Source organism: Periplaneta americana, chromosome 4 (genome assembly GCF_040183065.1).
Source record: "Periplaneta americana isolate PAMFEO1 chromosome 4, P.americana_PAMFEO1_priV1, whole genome shotgun sequence".
In the NCBI taxonomy this organism is placed as follows: Eukaryota; Metazoa; Arthropoda; class Insecta; order Blattodea; family Blattidae; genus Periplaneta; species Periplaneta americana.
Genome location: NC_091120.1, coordinates 34,810,708 through 34,832,766, shown reverse-complemented (window position 1 = coordinate 34,832,766; position 22,059 = coordinate 34,810,708). Strand labels below are relative to the sequence as shown.

The 22,059-nt window shown below is 36.8% G+C and overlaps 1 protein-coding gene and 1 pseudogene across 1 annotated transcript in view; one reads left to right on the top strand and one right to left on the bottom strand.

Moving 5' to 3' along the window:
* The window catches only part of LOC138698784 (cytochrome c oxidase subunit 2-like), a 65,734-nt pseudogene extending 44,040 nt beyond the window's left edge, over positions 1-21,694 (bottom strand).
* Positions 1-22,059, top strand: part of LOC138697692 (sodium-coupled monocarboxylate transporter 2) — a 340,251-nt gene that overhangs the window by 80,858 nt on the left and 237,334 nt on the right. The window contains exon 2 of the mRNA XM_069823160.1: positions 11,886-11,964. The gene's annotated coding sequence lies outside the window, so the exon portion shown is untranslated. The remainder of the gene's footprint in view (positions 1-11,885; positions 11,965-22,059) is intronic.

The window sequence follows — 22,059 nt, the reverse complement described above, 5'->3', positions numbered from 1 at the left end:
TTCTGTTTGTGTATTGTGCTGAACTATAATTGGCCTCTGGCTGTTGTTCAGCACACAAATATTAATAATAAATAATAAATAAATAAATAAATGATTATTATTATTATTATTAAAATACCCGTAAAAATAAATGAATAAATAAATGAACAAATAATTTAAATTGTAGGAAACGTGAACGTAGTATCAATCTTTATCACTAGAATGCTTTTTCACCATTCTCAGAGATGAAGTTCTGAATCATGAATAGAACGTCAACTGTAGAATAAACAAGTTCCCTCTTAGTACCTATCACGCGTGCCAACATGACGTCACGCCAATATAGTCTATGAACAACTAACCTTATCTCCATAGGGCATGGGACACAGTACGGTCCATAGCGATATTGTTTGATTGCGCTAGAAAATTAAACAATTTCTTGGTACTTCTCTCTCTCTCTCTCTCTCTCTCTCTCTCTCTCTCTCTCTCTCTCTCTCTCTCTCTCCCCATACAAGTCACTGAACATGATCGCTCTGTGTTGAGCACTGTGAAAGTCTCAAGTCTTGCAAATCGCTTGTTTGTTCACAGCATGCAATCACCATAAGTGTTAAAACATGAAAGCTTACTTTCTCGTTCACTTGAAAATGAAAATACTCAGAGTGCAAATATCACACCTTAGCTAGCATGTTCTCTTGGTCGGTTACGCTGTTGAGGTAAACCTCCAAATCATTCGGTCGAGAACCCCATTTCAAAAATCATACACGGATAAATGCTGCAAATAAACGGTGTCTTCAAGATGACACATATTTTCTCATTACAGTGCAACCAAGCGTCCAGCCATAACGGCGAAATACAGAACTAAATGTCTTACGTCATTCTTGACAATCAGAGTGGAGGTAACATCAAGCCTACCAACTTACGAAACATGAGATGCGAGAGGTGAGAATTTTGTAGAGGATATTATTTTATTTATTCTGGTTCACGTTAACACTTTGTTAAAAAAACTTAAAATTGTCTAACGACACGTTAAAAGTGTTAAAATGTTTTAAAAAGTTTATGTACCTTAGACAGACGGCCGTTTCGACGCCGGTTCTGCGTCATCTTCAGTCTCCTACGAACTACTGATGTTCCTGTTGATCTTGCATATTTGATCTTGCATACTGCCATTTGCATTCGTCAGTTGTAGGGGTGGGGGTGTGTTGCTCCTATGGTGGGGGGTGGATATTATGGATCAGGTAATAATAATGGGACAAAACAACATTCAAAAATTAAGTTTATGAAAAGTAATACAAGTGTGATAGTTCTCTGATAATTTAATTTACCTTAACGAATATTTCTTGTTATGATAATTATTTCGAGATCGAAAGTACATAACATCATACCTCTGATCACATATAGACTATAGTAGATTGGCCATCCCCATGTTAAAAATGGTAACATGTGGAAGAGAACAACCACCATGACCGCCACCGTCGATTAAGAACGACCGCTAGATGGAAGTACAGTTGCCCCATGCAATTCAAATGGGAGTTATAACGTGACTTCTTATGCAGTAGCTAGATGGCAGCATAGTGAAATTGATAAAAGTTGTTGCCGTCAAATTCTATAAGCCTGAGCAATCTGTTATACGTGATCTGGGATCACACTTGCAGTTTTTTCCTTCAATTAATCCTTTTATAGACAGTGTTGTCACTGACCAAAAGTAAAATGTACCAGGTTTACAGAAAATTGTACTAAACTGTGTGTGTGTGTTTTTTTTTTTTTTTTTTTGTTTTTGTTTACTTAATGTACAAAATATAGTAATCTCTTGTATCCGCCCAACAAATTACATAACAGATAACTAACATCTATTGTTGTCCACATTTTTGTTGGTTGATATTATAGGAATAAATGATAATAAATTAATTTCTAGTCCTCGATACTCATGTTGAAACTTGCCAAGTTTTATTGTATGTATACCGCCGTTATAATGAAAATTCCTTTACTATATTTATAGCAATTCCAGATTTATTTTTTTTTGCATATACTTATTGTTATTCCATTGTAACTTCGATTAATTATTTCATCGCGTCAACAATAGAAACTTATTTTCAGCATAACAGTTAAGCCTTGGTTTTTTTGAACCGACGCATGCAAGTTGCGAGACCCGTCTCGCACAAATCCGGACTATACGAGAGATCGTGAGTGGTTTCTGTAACTGCGAGGTACGCAGACCTCGCACCTCGCAGATATAAAAACCACTCACTGTCTCTCGTGTGGTCCGGATTTGTGCGAGACGGGCCTAGCACCTCGCAACTCGTATGCGTCGGTTCAGAAAAACCAAGGCTTAAAAGGAGTGCATTGAAGGAAAATAAAAATTTAATTTTAAAATCAGTTAATTTATTCATTCATTCTTGAATACACTCTTTTAACACTTGTATGATTTCTGATAAACTAGATTAGGCTTCAGAGAATGACGTGAATCACGTCGAAAATAGTCAGACAGGTAATTTACCATCAGAATTTATAATTTTAACACAGTGAAGCAGTTATTACTTGCTTAATAACGTTTATCAGTTATTTAATTTATATTTCCAATTATTAGATTTAATTCCAAGGTGAATAATATCACTGTTTATCGTTGAAAATAATTATACTGTTGCTACTAGTAATTTAAGACGGTAGCTCTTTTTTATACTAATTTCGGCACCGCAGGCTGAGGCTTATTGTGCCTAGACCCACAACTCTACTGAACACACGCACACACTGTAGAACTCCTCCGTGTACTGGGTCAGGGTACCAGGGGGCACTGCGAGACATCACACACACTGGACAATGAACAGACAACCAGTCTCCGTGAAGAGGTCCGAATTAAATCCCCCTGACTTCACGACCGGGAATCGAACCCGGGCCCACCTTCATCAGGAGTCCAGCACGCTACCTCAAGACCAAGGAGACGGACATGGTAGCTCTTAAAAGATTTGTAAAATTCTCAGTTTTTGTATTATAAAATAAAAAAAAAAAATACAGATCGTACCTAATTATACACTATCTATCAAAAAGTAATCGGGCATTTTTTTTGCCCCTTTAGAACCTCGTGGTACCACCTCTTGTTGCTATAACAGTAGCCATCCTGACAGGCATGCTCTGCACTAGTTTGTGTAGGCGTTTACTATGCAGTGGTATGCAGACAATAATGTTCACCGGTTGGACTGGCCTGCACAGAGTCCTGATCTCAATCCCATTGAGCACATTTGGTACGAATTGGACCCGCGATTGAGGTCTCGGGAGATGCGGCCAACTTTCATTGTCCAACTGAGTGCCATGTTGCAAGAGGAATGGCAACACAGTCCAGTGGATATCCTCAGAAACTAGTGGAAAGCATGCCTGACAGGGTGGCTGCTGTTATAGAAACAAGAGGTGATACCACGAGGTTCTAAAGGGGCAAAAAAGTGTCCAATTACTTTTTGATAGATAGTGTATAAAATTGCACCAAAAAATCAACTGTACGCACCACCGCACAGACCATTTAAGTCCGTACAATTGTACCCAAAGTGGCAACACTGCTTATAGAAGAAGAATGTTTATTTGTTTATTATCATGTTGGTACTCTTGTCTCCAGATTATCGTTTAATAGGCGAGAGGTGCTAACCACTCTCGGCCATCTCTTCTTCCAGGTAACAGTTGAGTAAGAGTTAAAGTGTAACTCTGTGGATTGGGTTTTGTTAAATTAATTGAAACAATATACTTCCTCATTGTTTAGTTCTGTGTTTCTGAACAGCCGTTGATGACGATGACGTACGTAGGGGGCTCGTCCGTAGCGTGACTGCCGTCCTTTGCCACCAGCGATGTAATTATCTACCGTATTAGTCACTGTTCGTGGTTTTACTTTCTCACGAACAAAAAACTTCAGAGCTTCTGTCGGAGAAGCACGTCCCTACTGCATGTCTCGAAGCAATCTCTAGCTTAAGTTCAAACTGATTCTCTTCACGTCTCACAAGGACTAATCCCCATTTCAGTTTGGTTGATAGGCTTTCCCCTCTACTCACACTCTTTACCATCCGTGAAGGGGAAGATGATACTGTCTATCTTACTAACGTTCGACTAATTGACTTTGAACATAGTGAAAATTCATATTATTGAAAACGTTTACCGGTAATCTATAGTTCGAAAATCTACACTAAGCGTTTGTATTTCATTTTATTGTTGTTTGTATCAACTGGCAAATTAAAAAGCTACCGACAGCAGAAGATAAATATTTTCTCCACCGCTAGTTGCTACTCTACAGCATACACAACGGGACAATCTGCACTGTGACACTCCCCCCTGACTTCATAATACAAACTAACATTTCTTTATTTAATTAATTATTAGTTGAAAATATTGTAAAAAGACACTGAAATGTACTGAAACATGTAATTGTCAAACATCTGTGTCACTGTATTTTATATCCATTTATGTACTTTATTTAATATTTTATTTTCTTGTGTGTACAATTTGGGGGGTGCAGGTGTAAGAGGTAACAGCTACAGGTCTGTTATAGTGACGGACTCAGGGCAAGTAGAAGGGGAAAGAAATGCCTTCGCATTCTCTCAACTTGTATGAAATGTCGTTTACACATGTACTACTCACTCAGTGCTTTGGTCAGATCATCAGTTTATCAAATCCAACGCTGTGGGGTAACGGTTATCACGTCTGACAGTTAAACGAGTGTGTCCGAATTCAAATTGAAGAGTCCACTGCAAGAATGATGGATGCACTTTCTTGTCGAAAATGAACCAAGACTGTCAATGTATAGCTTAAGACATATAGAATGTACAAGGACATCATTTTATTTTTACTAACATTTTTAATATTAACTTGCCTATACATCTGATCAACGCCGTTTGCTACCTCCTCCCACGACTGGAGTTCGATGATACTGGCGTAATATACAAACAAATCACTTTACTAGGTATAGGAGGGAAGAAAAGTAGTTCATCCATTTACGTAAACTAGGAAATATTGCGCTTTTGAGTTTAATAATTTTCATTAGGTTTTTGCTTAATCAAAAATACAGTACAGTATTAACAATGAGTGTTTTTACTCACGAACTGAGCTGTCCATGTGGACGTATTCATTATGCAGTGTATATTATACTGTCTACAGCACATTAGCGTACAGTATAGAGAATGAAGTTAAATTGAAAAATAATCATAATATGGATATTTAAACACATATTTGAAAATGGTGGCTTCAGTTATAATGTGCATATTATCGCACTATAGACTATTGTACTTAATTCCAATTACCAGTTTCGTTCTTCGTACTAGTAACTCATGTTCAAATAATTCTGTACCTACTCTATAAAAGAGTACCTTACGTACTGTAAATTCAATCTTCACTTCTGCCCGATCCGAAAAGATAAAATTACTCAGACATACTATCTACTGTCCGTCCAAGTGGTTATGTCGTAGGTTCGTAGAAAGGAGGGAAATCACGTGACAGTTAATTACTTAACGAAGCCCTTTTATTTAAGTTATTTTAAACAGTTGTATAATATTACGTACACGTCCAATTCCTAACAGAAATTAATGTTCTCAGAAAAGAGCTAAGACAGCCCAGCCACTAGCTGGAGAATAAAAGCTGGTGGGGGAAACCGAGATACGACGTAGGCAAATGGACGACAGTACCTGTGCGAAAATGATTCAATATTGAAAGCTCTTTCATCACTGGAAAACGCGAACACATTTTTGGAACGTACTGTTTACTATGAGCGTAAGGCTACTATGACTGTATATGCGGTCTTGGCTCTGTGTGGAGGACGGTTGAACTTCGTTAGTAGAAGGGGTGGGAGTGAAGTACATTCAAAAACTCAGGTACAATAAAAATTGAAGTAAAAATAAAATGATGTCCCTGTACATAGAGAGTTATATGGCATTAACACTGATAGTCATTGTCCAGTAATGATCGGAAAATCACAGTTAAGCTTTGAGTGCTAAGCATTTCAAACTTTCAATCGCTTTTCCTGCAAAATGTATTCCAAATGACATCCATCATTCTTGCAGTGGACTCTTCAATTCTGATTGGGAAAAGTTACTTGATGTTTTTCAGAGGTTTTGCCTCAACCAATTGAAGCCAAAATTGCTGGATAACTTTCAGCGTTGGACCTCGGACTCATTTCGCCATCATAATTACACTTCCCTTCTTTCATCATCAGCATCTCTGTTTCTTTCTCATATTTCGGGCTTGCTCTGATGTAGAGTCGGCTTCGGGCTGCCACCAAATGTGAACCGTGGGGCATGTGGTTATTAGTTGCTGATGGTAGTGCTATAACCGTGAGCTCTCCCCCGGAGCTCATGGTAGCTCGTGGGACCGCAGTGATACGTACGCGGAGATATAGGGATTATGTGGGTTGTAAGGGAGTTCGGGGGTGGCCCGGAGTGGAATATGTAGTGCGGGGGGCCTTAGAGCATGCACAAAGTCGTTTACGTGCGGAGACAGCCCCCAGCCCGTGCTCCTCCCTTCATTGGGGGATTAACAGTTATGAGTAGATCAGCTTATCAAACGTAAGTCGTAAATTGTCTGATCTTTGATAGTTGTGTCAATATATATATATATATATATATATATATATATATATATATATATATATATATACTCGAAAACAATGACATCGTCAAGTTTTCTGTACTGTAACACTGAATTAAGAAAAGGCGCAGAGGAATATAATTTTCTGAGAACTTTACTGACCTAATCTAAATTGTCGCAACACTATCTGAATCTTTATTTTGAGAAACCCTGTAAGTTACAAAATACAACGTTTTGGAGAAACACAAAAAACTGTTTAAAAGAAATGCATGTAATATTTGAATGGGAATATTTGAAATGGAAAATGTAGGTAAAAACATAACGAATATTTCTGTATGCATGACTCATTAGTCATGTTTGGAAATGTCTTACTTATGGGTTTTCTCAAAATCTGGTAAATATTTAACAAAACAATTATTTATTTAGTAAATATAATAATTAATTGAAAAACATTTAAGAAACATAGTATGTTGCATCAATGGGCAACTACCGTTTATGTCAGGGTTGGGCAGAATTATGCACTCTGTGCTTGCACGGTGTACTGCGAGAGAAGTGTGCTTATAGAGTGCACGAAAACCGGTTTATTCAAGTTGCGGTACGTACTGTATGTTTCAAAAGAAAATGTTATTCTATCAAACTAAATAAGGACACAAAGTAATGAAACACTTCCTTAAACACAAAACAAAACATGTCTGTTGCACATTAATTCATATTACTCAATTTCTCAACTGTATTAGCACAAGCTATGCGAAGAACTGCCATTAAAAGCCCATCATTTCTTGTTTGAGATTTGTTTATTTTCGTAATAGAAATAACTGTTCACAACTATAAGTGGAACCAAATAAATACAAAACTTTCTCACACAGCTTATGCAGATTGGGAAAGCGTCCTCTTGGGAATCCGTCATAAAACTGCATAAGACTCGACCTTGAATCATATTTCGCTCGCATCTCTCGATCACATCGCAGGTCAATCAATTCACATTATAATGAAGGGGGGACGTTATCAATAATCAGTTGGAATCAGAACATGTAGCAAAAATACGCAAATCCATTTCCAGGCAATCTAAATCGTGGAACCTTGATGTAAGTTCCTCTAATTGACCGGATAGAATACATGCGTACATTTCGAAATTTTCATTGTTCAAAATTCTATGCGCTTGGATAAGGATGGGAAATGATATATTTCTCCCTCTTACATTTGACGTATCCATAATAGCCATTTCTCCTTAAAAGCTGCAATTCTATCTGCAAATTGTGTATTAAGAATTTCTTTTCCCTGAAGTCCTAAATTTAGCTCATTTAAAAGCTGTAAGATCTGTTACAGCTGCTGGCACACTACAGCGCTCGCACTTGGAATTCCCCTGCGCACGGAGGGCAAATGCACTAAACGCCCATGGCTGGTTTATGTTATGGTTAGCTTTTATTAAAAGAGAGAGAATAAAATTACATTATTTAGAATCGTACATATGTTTGTGTAAAATGGCCAAGGAGTCTTTAACAACTTGTAAGATCGCCTCCTGTAAGCGATTGATGTTAAGTTCAAATCTTCCGAACACTGAGATAGCAAAGCTGGAAATTGTTTCATGAGAACCAAAATTAATTCCGATTACTTCCCAGGATTGAACGCTGTATTTGTCTGCCAAGTATGCGCAGCAAGATTGGTAATGTTGTTTCTTTTTTTACATCACTATGGTTGCTTTGGTTTAAATTAAATTATAAAAATTATAAAACGTAGCAAAATCAATGGACTTTAAAAAATTGCTAAAGACGAAAACTTGCAAGAAAATTGTCATTACTACTTATGCTTTCATTCGTTTTTGAAGATATTCCTCTCGTATTACATGGACTCGTCCTATACTTTTATTTATTTGTTCAGTACATGAAGTGACTACTTTCTGTTACATAGTCCGACAGCATTACTATTGCGTATTTTCATTTTGAAAAGGTGGTATAGACCGATAAGCAATTAAATTAGATGAATATATTATATAAATATATAACATATGGAACATAATATTTTACACATGAAAAATCAATAGCATATTGTTATTTTGTTTTCACATTTCATTCAGTGCTCAATCTTTAACATTTATGATAAAATGCAATACCGCAGGGTGATATCTTGACATATGTACATGTATTCCTCAATAGCATAATTTTTCAAACAGAGTAATCATTTAGCATGAAGCATGTTTGTAACCTGCTAGTTTAATTTACATATTATATGGAACACAATACTTCCACATGAATATTTAATAATATATGTAATTGCACTTCATAATTTCGTTTGTGTATAATCTTAACATTATGATAAAATGAAAATATTGTTCATGTAAACAGCTGAGTCAGTGCACGTCTAATTATAATGTAACATTTATCTAATCAAGTGGTAACCATGTTTGTTTGTCCGAACATCACTTCATTCCACTTAATTTCATAATTCAGTATTCAGTATGTATAACATGATACTTATGATGATCTGATGATGGCAAATAATTGCCGAAAACGTTAATCCAATCAATAAATGTGACATAGTTAATAATTAAGACTATACATTACTTGATAAGCAAGAAGACGGACCCATTTAACCTATATGCACCTAATTACTACTGCGGGCGGATACATTCCTATCATATCATTACATGACGCCACTGCTTCCTGTTGTATATTAAAATATGACATTTCTTCCGTTTCTAACCCCAATAAAAACATATTCACGTATAAAGATACTGTAATATTTTGTGAAATACATTATTTGTTACGAGAGAATTGATTTATAAACAATTTGTTCATATTTTATGTGAAGTTCCTGGTGATGTCAATGCTCGTAAAGACGTGTAACTCCTCTGCTGAACGTTCCCAGTCTAGGCAGAAAGTGCGTTAGTGACGGAGGTTGAACTATTTAGATAGTCGTGAAAGTCCGAAGTCTTGGCATGTGTTTGCTCTGGTGTGCAGTAGTCATCGTGATGTGTTCCGCTGTGGATGCAAAGTGCGTTCTGAATCATGCTTGCTAGTCGGCGCTTCTAAATCTTTCCTGGAAAACATTATAATTCATCGCGAAATCCAGCAAACCGTGGGTGTACGTTTGTGCGTCACATGTTTATGTTAAATTATTTGTAATTCCTAATCTGGCAACAACGATTGCATGTAAAACGTGGAATGTTCCTGACGTAAGTATCATTTTTAACGTCATCTGGTATCGCTTTTGAATACTTAACCTTCAATTTAGTTTCGCTTCCCTCGGAGTAATATCTCTTACCTATTGTAATGCCTCACAGAGTTGTTATCTTTCGCGAATTGTTATATAATATAAAGCATCGACGTAAAATATGCATCATCAGGTACAGTAGTAGCAGTAGTAGTAGGCTACGCTGTCGTGGAGCTGCACTCAAATACGCTTGCTAATCTGTAGTGACCGAACGGCTTTGTGTTCAGGGTTTCACATACTGGCCGCGTCCCTGTGTAACCTAGAAGAAATGCAAAACACGTAGTGCTATGAAATGAGGTTAGAATGGCTAACTCAGTGGTCGTTGGTGCTTTCGATGACTGTGGTTAATAATTATTCTATTATTACCGGTACTACTATTGATAATACTGTTTATTTTTAGTTTATTATTACCGGTAATACAAATGTGCTAGCCTCAGAGATTAGCCAAAATAGGATATCACAATAGATTCAATAGTAACACAATAATAATAATAATAATAATAATAATAATAATAATAATAATAATAATAATAATAATAGGGAATGATAATAATAATACCACAATAGATACAACGATACTAGCTAATAATGTAATAATAATAATAATAATAATAATAATAATAATGAGAGATCTATGGACAAAAAGAAAGGCAAAGAAACGCCTCTAAGTGTTTTGCGTAGACCTAAATGGGCTTATTCGCAACTAAATAATAATAATAATAATAATAATAATAATAATAATAATAATAATAATAATAATAATAATAATAATAATAATGAGAGATCTATGGGCAAAAAGAAAGGCAAAGAAACGCCTCTAAGTGCTTTGCGTAGACCTAACTTATTCGCAACTAAAATAATAATAATAATAATAATAATAATAATAATAATAATAATAATAATAATAATAATAACAATAGATCTATGGGCAAAAAGAAAGGCAAAGAAACGCCTCTACGAGCTTTGCGTAGATCTAAATGGGCTTATTCACAACTAAAATAATAATAATAATAATAATAATAATAATAATAATAATAATAATAATAATAATAATGAGAGAACTATGGGTAAAAAGAAGGGCAAAGAAACGCCTCTACGAGCTTTGCGTAGATCTAAATGGGCTTATTCGTAACTAAAATAATAATAATAATAATAATAATAATAATAATAATAATAATAATAATAATAATAATAATAAAAATTACATTTATAATAATGGAAAAACTAGATCTATACAATATTAATTCAGTCATTGTTTTCTGCCCAAGGGCATGTCCTTCACTGTAAATCCAGCACTTCAACTTTCCCTATTTTCCGTCTTACTTTTCGTCCCTGCATACGATCCATATATCTTAATGTTGTTTGCAATCTGATATCTTCTTCTGACCCCAACTATTTTCCTCTTCACCATTTCTTCCAGTGTATTCTTCAGTAGGCAGTTCGTTCTTAGCCAGTGACTTTGTCAATTTCTTTTTCTCTTCCTGATCAGTTTCAGGATGTCTTTCTTCACCCACAATCTTTCCACCACAGCTTCATTTCTTATTTTGTCAGTGCATTTCACACGCTTCATTCTTCTCCATATCCACATTTTAAAAGTGCTTCGAATCGTTTCATCCATGACAGGCAATTGTTAAATAGACAATTATGTTAACTTGGCATGCGTTGAAGGTTAAGTGAAGTTTTATTCAATAAATTGTGACGTATATTCAAATTACCCCACTATTCCCAAATTACCCCGATCCCTTACTTAAAATAAATATTCAGAATTGTAGTAATTATCACAATATACTGTAATAAACTATAGTTAGATGTGTTTTATAATTTTGTAAACTGATGTTGAAATGATTGTGTTATAACACATTGCTATGTAAAAATACGTAGCGATGTGTTCTTTATTTTATATGAAATAAGGCAAAAGCTTTGGAATTTCAAAATGTTAATAATGGCCTGTTTTGCGCATCAAAAATAAAGGTATTTTGTCCAGGTTTCTGCAATTTAATGTTACAAAGTATCAAGAATTATGTATTTATTCTATGTACGTTTAAAATGTGTATGAAGAAGGTGGACGCAGAATATGATGATACAGAACAGGTTATGCTGTTACATAATAGCTTTGTGTCTTGGATAAGAAGCAATGTTTTCTTTTACAGATATTTCCTTGAGGTCTCGCATCCCATAAGAAAGATATGGGCATAGTTTGCGGTTAGAAGTCACGAAAAGAATTACAAGGTAAGGCATGCAAGACAAGTTGATTAATATTCTTGTTTTTAAAAAAAGCGATTGGCGGTTGTGTGTTGATTGATCCTGTTCTTCAAAAAAAGGTAAAATGTAAAAATATCAAGACAAAATAGCTAACTGCAATGGTATTTCTCTATGTGTGCAGAATTTTTCTGCGTACCAAAGAAAACAATATTTAAGTTGTATAAAATGTAACGAAATTTCACGAACATTTCAAGAAATCACAAACTCTACATAAAATTACTTTGTTTCTTTATATTATATCAGGGATTAAGTCAATGCCTGTTTCGTTGTCGCATATTTCTATCATTTCCAAGGGCATCCCGTCCATCGTCGTCTTTCGGTCTATATTCCAAGATTCACTTTGGTATTCTGTTTGCCGTGCGATCCATATGAAGTGTCTGATTTTCTCTGTAGTGCGTCAATTTCTGTATTACTGATTCTACTTCTAATTCGCTTCTGACCTTGGGAACGTCTGCATCCCAAAACGTTAGGAGAGAACACTCCGAAAAAAAAAAAAACAGATGGGACTCTGTAATCTTTGCCAAAGGAATTCATCTAAGGGAAGACAGTCCTGAATAAAAAGCCTAGTCCTACTGGAAAATGATTGTGCGAAAGACTGGTCAGCTTTCCACATAAAAATAATGTGACCAGAAATTTGAAGCTCAAAACGGGACACTAACTAGTATTACAGCTTCGCGAAATTGTATTAAACCTTTTTGTTTGAAATATCTCAAGAATAACCCCCTGAAATTAGTGACATTACTAACTATGTAAAGATTGTTAATTTTTTGGTCCTACAGAATTATCTGTTATGGTTTGTTAATGACAGAGAAAAATTCGCTCCGGCCTCGAGGATCGAACCCGGGACCCCAGTTCTACGCACTACCAGTAAGTGAAAAAAACCAAAGGAGAAAGATTCGATTCGATGCTGTGGATTGAGCCTCGGCTTAGCTCAGTGGTAGAGCACCCAGCGCGTAGAACTGGGGGTCCCGGGTTCGATCCTCGATGCCGGAGAGAATTTTTCTCCGTCATTAACAAATCATTGATATTAGTAACGGTTCACTGTGTATATCGTCGTTGTTCCTGCAATAACTTCTATGTGACATATTTATCGATTTTCAGATTTTTGCTCTATTAAATAACTTAAATATGATACAGTAAATAATAAAATCTCCTATATGTAATTATATTTCTTTCTTTCGAAAATATAAGAATTCACAATCCCCTATGTACGGCTGCCATAGGATGAATGAATGTGTTTTTACCTCCTACTGAAAAAATTTACATTTTATACATATGAGTTATTGCAGGAAAAACGACGATATACATTCTCTATAATCTTATGTCTTAAACAGTTTACATCAATTATGTTTAGACTGCATTATTTTTAAATAACAGAATTACATTTTTATTTTCCCATCCCCCATATTCTCCCGATCTTGCGTCCTCAGATTTTCACCTTTCTTTTCTCTATCCAACAATCTTCGAGAAAATTTCTTTGATAACGAAGATGCTTTACAAACTTGGCTTGACGACTTCTTTAACTACTAACCAGCAAATTTCTTCAGATGCGGAGTCGAAAAACTACACAGGGTTTGCAGAGAGTTATAGATAATGTAGGATAATATATTATTAATTTCTGTCTTTTATCCATCTCAAATAAAAACTTTTGTCACAGCGAAACACGCTACGTACTTTTGCATCAACACATTACAATGTATCATTTCCGATGTTTCTGAATTGGCTACCAGATTAAAATAGCCTACCTCATCCGAATTGGCTCCCAAATATTTTCGGATGTTACCTGCAAAGATAAGCAATTCGCGTCCGAATAGGCTCCCACAAGTTGATGATTTTTGTGATTATGTGTTAGAGACTTACATATCTCCGTCTTCGAGTTTCCCGCCTAAAATTTGGACCGGATTCTATTTGCCGTACGACTAACTGCTGTGAGTCTTTCCATTTAAAGTTGAATTCACAGTTGTATTCCGCTCATCCGAGTATTTTTAATTTTATTGATGTTTTAATAAATATTCAAAATAACACATATATCAAACTGAACAGCAAAAAGAAATATAGGAGTACATCACAACTTGAGAAAGGAAATGTTCTTAAAACTATTATGGAAAAATACAGACGACGGATGTAGTTTTTAAAAAAATGAGCTATAAGTTTTTTTTTTTTTTTTTCGGAATATGTATTATATGACTTTCTCGTGTTAAATTCTATCGTACCTGGTTTACACGTTTCGACCTGTTATTGGTCTTCTTCAGAACTGGCCGTTGCTGGTCTTGGCGCCTCTTGTTTTGTTTCTTGTGGGGGTGTGTTTGTGTAGTGTAATGTGGAGTCAAAGAGTGTGTGTGTTCTGAAATTGAGTTGTGTGTTGAGAATTTCATTAGGGTGTGTTTTTGTGTGACTGTATATTTCATATTGTTCTAGTGTGTTTAGTTTCTGGCTTTTTGGTTGGATGTGTAGAATTTCCATGTCTGTGTTGATGTCTCTGTAGGTGTGGTTAGCATATGTGATGTGTTCTGCACCCTAATGAAATTCTCAACACACAACTCAATTTCAGAACATACACACTCTTTGATTCCACATTACACTACACAAACACACTCCCACAATAAACAAAACAAGAGGCGCCAAGACCAGCAACGACCAGTTCTGAAGAAGACCAATAACAGGCCGAAACATGTAAACCAGGTACGATAGAATTTAACATGATAAAGTCATATTCCGAAGTGATACAGTGTTAAAAGTTGTGTAATTAAGATGTATATATAAGTTTTTACCACAAATTTAAAACAAACGAAGTTATTGGCTTAAGTACTGATTTATTGCAACAACATTTTTAACCAGACCTACGTAATGTAGACAGTAGTGTCGTGCATTACAGACGCTATGTTCGGTTTAAGTTTGTCGAGTGTGGTGAAGTTCGATATTAGCCGATGTTCGCTCTGCAGAAGGAGATTTATCGTATTTGTTCCACCTTCTTTTGCTATCTTCCACTCCCACCTCTTCATGTTTTAACTGCTTGAGAGTTTTAGCACAGATCCTAGGATTAGTCTTCATTTGAAATAAGACGAAGTTTTTAATGTCTTGGTTTGCCTCTCTCATGTTCGAACATTGCAGGACATTAGTAGACAGTCCTAATTCTGTTAAACTGGAAAGAAAAATGCTGATGCCCTTTGGAGCCAATTCGGATTAACCGGGAGGAATTCGGATGTAACCGGGAGCAATTCGGATGTAACCGAGAGCCAATTCGGATGTAGCCGGTAGAAATTCGGATGCACCTATAATTCCAAAGAATCCCGATGTGACCTAGCAGTTAAAAGCAACTATAAATCAATATTAAATACTATGGCATTTGAAAAGTAATGGCAACATAGTTACTGTTTCACACTAAATTCATTTAGGTTACTTTTGACATTACATACTTCAAATATAGACTCCTGTCATGTCAACAATACGTTGCCAAATTCTTGGAAGACGGTGGACTCCATCTGCAGCAGCATTTCTGGATATCTCTCTCACTGATCAATCTAAAGCTCTTCGGATGTCAAATCTTCATTGAAACCGAATGCCTTGCAATAGTTGCAGTAGTTCAGGACTTTTCTTCCACAGGCTTTTTGTAATGCCCTAAAACACTGAGTTGCATATTTTTGTCTTGCAACTTGGATTTTTATGAAGCACCTTTGTTCGTACCTTTAGGGCTGTGTTGTTTACTACAAATCAGAAACAGCAACTGTATGGGTACTTCGCGATATCCAATGTTGCAAATTTATGAAACAATCGCTGCTCTATTACGTTACAGTCTAATATATACAGTCACGAAGCTCAATATGTAGTAAATATGCATCAATAGATAGTTGCTAACCACTAGGTCCGCTACTATCGCCTCATTACAGACAATACGAAATAGTACCGGCACAATCTATTGTTCCTAGCACCCTCACAACTCAAGCTTCGTGACTGTATTTACTAGACTGTGATTACGTAGTACAAGATTTCAATGGTCACCGCTAAGAGCACTGATTTAAAGCATTGTTGCCATTACTTATCGGATGTCCTAGTAAAAATAATATTGATACGTTCTCAGAGGTAACAAATAATATAGACTAGTGGCTTGTGCAGCAAATGCTGCTGCAAACTAAGTTCGTTAGATGTTCAAATAAAATTTTTTTCAGATTTATTTTCAATGAAGAATACTTGTCTTTTTGATAGTTATTTGCTTCCGTAATAATGAAACATATTCCCTCTGAATGGATTTTTTAGACCAAATAATTTTTCTTGAACCTATCCAACTTCAGTTTTTGAGTTCCAACGCGAAAATGCAAGTATCAATGTCAGGACGATAGCAGTAGCTACTGTATTTCAGGTCATTGTGGATTGTAGGCAAAAGTTAAAAAAATGTCAGGTTTGCTAAGCTTTCGAACAATAGCATTTTCGTATAGCTGCTGCATGTAGAACTTGAAATGTAGATGGTAAAATCATTTTATCCTACTAAGAGATCTTTCTGAAATGATCTGGAGGCTACAAAATTTTCTAGGCCTCTTATTTTATCAGTAAGTAATACCTTTTTATCTTTCCTTAGGAACTGTAATTTTTGCGCTCTCTCGAGCCAATACTGAAGACAATGACACATATCAATATCTACACTACACCGCCATTAAGTATATGAAAAAGACCCAACCCCACTGGGTTAGAAGTATAAAAATATTTGATTTTTAATAACAATATTATTATCTTACTTAAGTTTTGTAGTTATATATAGCAGCCACTCAGTAAATTATAGAAATGAAGATCTAAATTAAGATATTCTCTACATTTACTTACATAACCTCAAAACTTTTCACTTTCATGTCATCAATATAGCATCAATATTATGTACAATTAATGAAAAATAGATGCATCATGATATTAACTATAATAATATTTAATTTATAATGGTAATAATGTCATCAAACCACCTCAAGTTTCGTATATCTGAATATCCAATACACAGCTGTACTCAGAAAATTATACACTGCAGAATCAGTTTTTAATAACAAATTGAATTGAGCTCTAAATATGTCGGCAATCCTGCAGGTCATGGCCTTCGTGTAATAGCCTATTGTTTATTGTAGTGTGTGTTTTGTTCTGAAATTCAATCAAGTCGGCCGTGATTCGATAAAATTAGTTCTCAAAACTGACAACAGATGGATTTTGGAAAATAGGAAAATTATGTAGGAAAATTCACATTTCACTGAAAACTACTACTTTTCCGAAAAACTTTGGATTCCAGGCATGAAAATGAGGGGTCACTCATTAAAATCCGTTCAGCCGTTTTCCCGTAATTTCCATTACCAGTTCAAATTATATATATATATATATATATATATATATATATATATATATATATATATATATAGATTACATAAATGTTTAAAACCCAATCCCTGGGTGGTGGGTGGTGGTAGTGATGAAGCCGCGTGTGATAGACACGTGATTATATTCTGCGCCTTAGATTCAGGGCGGCGCCAGGCTTCTTAAAAAACGTGATAGAGAAGCTGGAATACAATAGAAATCATTAATTTCTTTTAAGCGGTTTCAGAAGACGCAATTGTTTGCTCTATACAATTTCAAGGCTGCCTGTGATAAATGACATGCACAATGCGGTTGCATGTATTGATAGATCGAGAGTAAATTTTTATAGGATGCCACAAAAACATTTGAAGGCTTCTGCTGACGTTACATAATAAATTGTAGAGACTAAAACGCCTCTGTAAAAGTGTACAAACGAGTCTTTTGATAAAGTTCGCTTTACGACAATTAAACCGCTCCGTGAACCTCAAGTATGCGTAGTAAAGCAATGTTTTCATTTTGTGGAAGGCAAGCAGGATTCTCTCCGCGTTGCGTAATACTTTCTATTCACAAGGACTGGTGACGTTATGTTCCTTTTCAGTAAACAAGCGTCAGCTGTGAAATTTGTAACATATGGGAATTATTATAGGCCTGTACATTTCCCCATAAGTTAATATTGACTGACAAGGATAATGAGCTCATGTCGAAACCCTCACTGAAATTGCGTATATACATCTACACAGCGCATAAATAATATATAAAAAAAATTAACTATCGTACTCACTGGAAGAACGAGGAAACTTACCAGAAATGTTATATGAGAAAACAACGGCATGCACCTACTTGAGAGAATGGTTGGATTTCCATCCCCTAAGAACGGATTCCTGTATTTTTTATTTATTTTACTAGTTTATTTTACGACGCTTTATCAACAGCTAAGGTTATTTAGCGTCTGAATGAGATGAAGGTGATAATGCCGGTGAAATGATTCCGGGGTCCAGCACCGAAAATTACCCAGCATTTGCTCATATTGGGTTGAGGGAAAACCCCGGAAAAAACCTCAACCAGGTAACTTGCCCCGACCGGGAATCGAACCCGGGCCACCTGGTTTCGCGGCCAGACGCGCTAAACGTTACTCCACAGGTGTGGACGATTCTCTGTAACGTGCCATAGAAAATGTATGTATACATACATACATACATACATACATACATACATACATACATACATACATACATACATACATACATTCGCTGTCTTCCTGTTGTACTTGTTCCCCCTTGTCCTTTTTTGTTGTCCTTATTTTCCCGTTGTTGTCCTTGTCTTCCCCTTGCTATTCCCTCGTTTTCCTTGTCTTGCCCTTACTGTCCTCGTCTTCTCCTTGTTTTCCTTGACTTCCCCATGTTGTCTTTGTCTTCCCCTTATTGTCCTTGTCATACTCTTTTCTCATCTTTCCATTGTCCTTGTCTTCCCTTACTATTCTTGTCTTCCCCTTGTTTTCCTTGTCTTGCCCTTACTGTCCTCGTCTTCTCCTTGTTTTCCTTGATTTCCCCATGTTGTCTCTATCTTCCCCTTATTGTCCTCGTCATACTTTTGTTCTCATCTTTGCATTGTCCTTGTCTTCCCTTTACTATTCTTGTCTTCCCCTTGTTTTCCTTGCCTTGCCCTTACTGTCCTCGTCTTCTCCTTGTTTTCCTTGACTTCCCCATGTTGTCTTTGTCTTCCCCTTATTGTCCTTGTCATACTTTTGTTCTCATCTTTGCATTGTCCTTGTCTTCCCTTTACTATTCTTGTCTTCCCCTTGTTTTCCTTGCCTTGCCCTTACTGTCCTCGTCTTCTCCTTGTTTTCCTTGACTTCCCCATGTTGTCTTTGTCTTCCCCTTATTGTCCTTGTCATACTCTTGTTCTCATCTTTCCATTGTCCTTGTCTTCCCTTTACTATTCTTGTCTTCCCCTTGTTTTCCTTGTCTTGCCCTTACTGTCCTCGTCTTCTCCTTGTTTTCCTTGACTTCCCCATGTTGTCTTTGTCTTCCCCTTATTGTCCTTGTCATACTCTTGTTCTCATCTTTCCATTGTCCTTGTCTTCCCTTACTATTCTTGTCTTCCCCTTGTTTTCCTTGTCTTGCCCTTACTGTCCTCGTCTTCTCCTTGTTTTCCTTGATTTCCCCATGTTGTCTCTATCTTCCCCTTATTGTCCTCGTCATACTTTTGTTCTCATCTTTGCATTGTCCTTGTCTTCCCTTTACTATTCTTGTCTTCCCCTTGTTTTCCTTGTCTTGCCCTTACTGTCCTCGTCTTCTCCTTGTTTTCCTTGACTTCCCCATGTTGTCTTTGTCTTCCCCTTATTGTCCTTGTCATACTCTTGTTCTCATCTTTCCATTGTCCTTGTCTTCCCTTACTATTCTTGTCTTCCCCTTGTTTTCCTTGTCTTGCCCTTACTGTCCTCGTCTTCTCCTTGTTTTCCTTGACTTCCCCATGTTGTCTTTGTCTTCCCCTTATTGTCCTTGTCATACTCTTGTTCTCATCTTTCCATTGTCCTTGTCTTCCCTTACTATTCTTGTCTTCCCCTTGTTTTCCTTGTCTTGCCCTTACTGTCCTCGTCTTCTCCTTGTTTTCCTTGACTTCCCCATGTTGTCTTTGTCTTCCCCTTATTGTCCTTGTCATACTCTTGTTCTCATCTTTCCATTGTCCTTGTCTTCCCTTTACTATTCTTGTCTTCCCCTTGTTTTCCTTGCCTTGCCCTTACTGTCCTCGTCTTCTCCTTGTTTTCCTTGACTTCCCCATGTTGTCTTTGTCTTCCCCTTATTGTCCTTGTCATACTTTTGTTCTCATCTTTGCATTGTCCTTGTCTTCCCTTTACTATTCTTGTCTTCCCCTTGTTTTCCTTGCCTTGCCCTTACTGTCCTCGTCTTCTCCTTGTTTTCCTTGACTTCCCCATGTTGTCTTTGTCTTCCCCTTATTGTCCTTGTCATACTCTTGTTCTCATCTTTCCATTGTCCTTGTCTTCCCTTACTATTCTTGTCTTCCCCTTGTTTTCCTTGCCTTGCCCTTACTGTCCTCGTCTTCTCCTTGTTTTCCTTGACTTCCCCATGTTGTCTTTGTCTTCCCCTTATTGTCCTTGTCATACTCTTGTTCTCATCTTTCCATTGTCCTTGTCTTCCCTTTACTATTCTTGTCTTCCCCTTGTTTTCCTTGTCTTGCCCTTACTGTCCTCGTCTTCTCCTTGTTTTCCTTGACTTCGCCATGTTGTCTTTGTCTTCCCCTTATTGTCCTTGTCATACTCTTGTTCTCATCTTTCCATTGTCCTTGTCTTCCCTTTACTATTCTTGTCTTCCCCTTGTTTTCCTTGTCTTGTCCTTACTGTCCTCGTCTTCTCCTTGTTTTCCTTGATTTCCCCATGTTGTCTTTGTCTTCCCCTTATTGTCCTCGTCATACTCTTGTTCTCATCTTTGCATTGTCCTTGTCTTCCCTTTACTATTCTTGTCTTCCCCTTGTTTTCCTTGCCTTGCCCTTACTGTCCTCGTCTTCTCCTTGTTTTCCTTGACTTCCCCATGTTGTCTTTGTCTTCCCCTTATTGTCCTTGTCATACTTTTGTTCTCATCTTTGCATTGTCCTTGTCTTCCCTTTACTATTCTTGTCTTCCCCTTGTTTTCCTTGCCTTGCCCTTACTGTCCTCGTCTTCTCCTTGTTTTCCTTGACTTCCCCATGTTGTCTTTGTCTTCCCCTTATTGTCCTTGTCATACTCTTGTTCTCATCTTTCCATTGTCCTTGTCTTCCCTTACTATTCTTGTCTTCCCCTTGTTTTCCTTGCCTTGCCCTTACTGTCCTCGTCTTCTCCTTGTTTTCCTTGATTTCCCCATGTTGTCTTTGTCTTCCCCTTATTGTCCTCGTCATACTCTTGTTCTCATCTTTGCATTGTCCTTGTCTTCCCTTTACTCTTCTTGTCTTCCCCTTGTTTTCCTTGTCTTGCCCTTACTGTCCTCGTCTTCTCCTTGTTTTCCTTGTTTTCCCCATGTTTCTTTGTCTTCCCCTCATTGTCCTTGTCATACTCTTGTTCTCATTTTTCCATTGTCCTTGTCTTCCCTTTACTATTCTTGTCTTCCCCTTGTTTTCCTTGTCTTGCCCTTACTGTCCTCGTCTTCTCCTTGTTTTCCTTGTTTTCCCCATGTTTCTTTGTCTTCCCCTCATTGTCCTTGTCATACTCTTGTTCTCGTATTTCCATTGTCCTTGTCTTCCCTTTACTCTTCTTGTCTTCCCCTTGTTTTCCTTGTCTTGCCCTTACTGTCCTCGTCTTCTCCTTGTTTTCCTTGTTTTCCCCATGTTTCTTTGTCTTCCCCTCATTGTCCTTGTCATACTCTTGTTCTCGTATTTCCATTGTCCTTGTCTTCCCTTTACTATTCTTGTCTTCCCCTTGTTTTCCTTGTCTTGCCCTTACTGTCCTCGTCTTCTCCTTGTTTTCCTTGATTTCCCCATGTTGTCTTTGTCTTCCCCTTATTGTCCTTGTCATACTCTTGTTCTCATCTTTCCATTGTCCTTGTCTTCCCTTACTATTCTTGTCTTCCCCTTGTTTTCCTTGTCTTGCCCTTACTGTCCTCGTCTTCTCCTTGTTTTCCTTGATTTCCCCATGTTGTCTTTGTCTTCCCCTTATTGTCCTCGTCATACTCTTGTTCTCATCTTTGCATTGTCCTTGTCTTCCCTTTACTCTTCTTGTCTTCCCCTTGTTTTCCTTGTCTTGCCCTT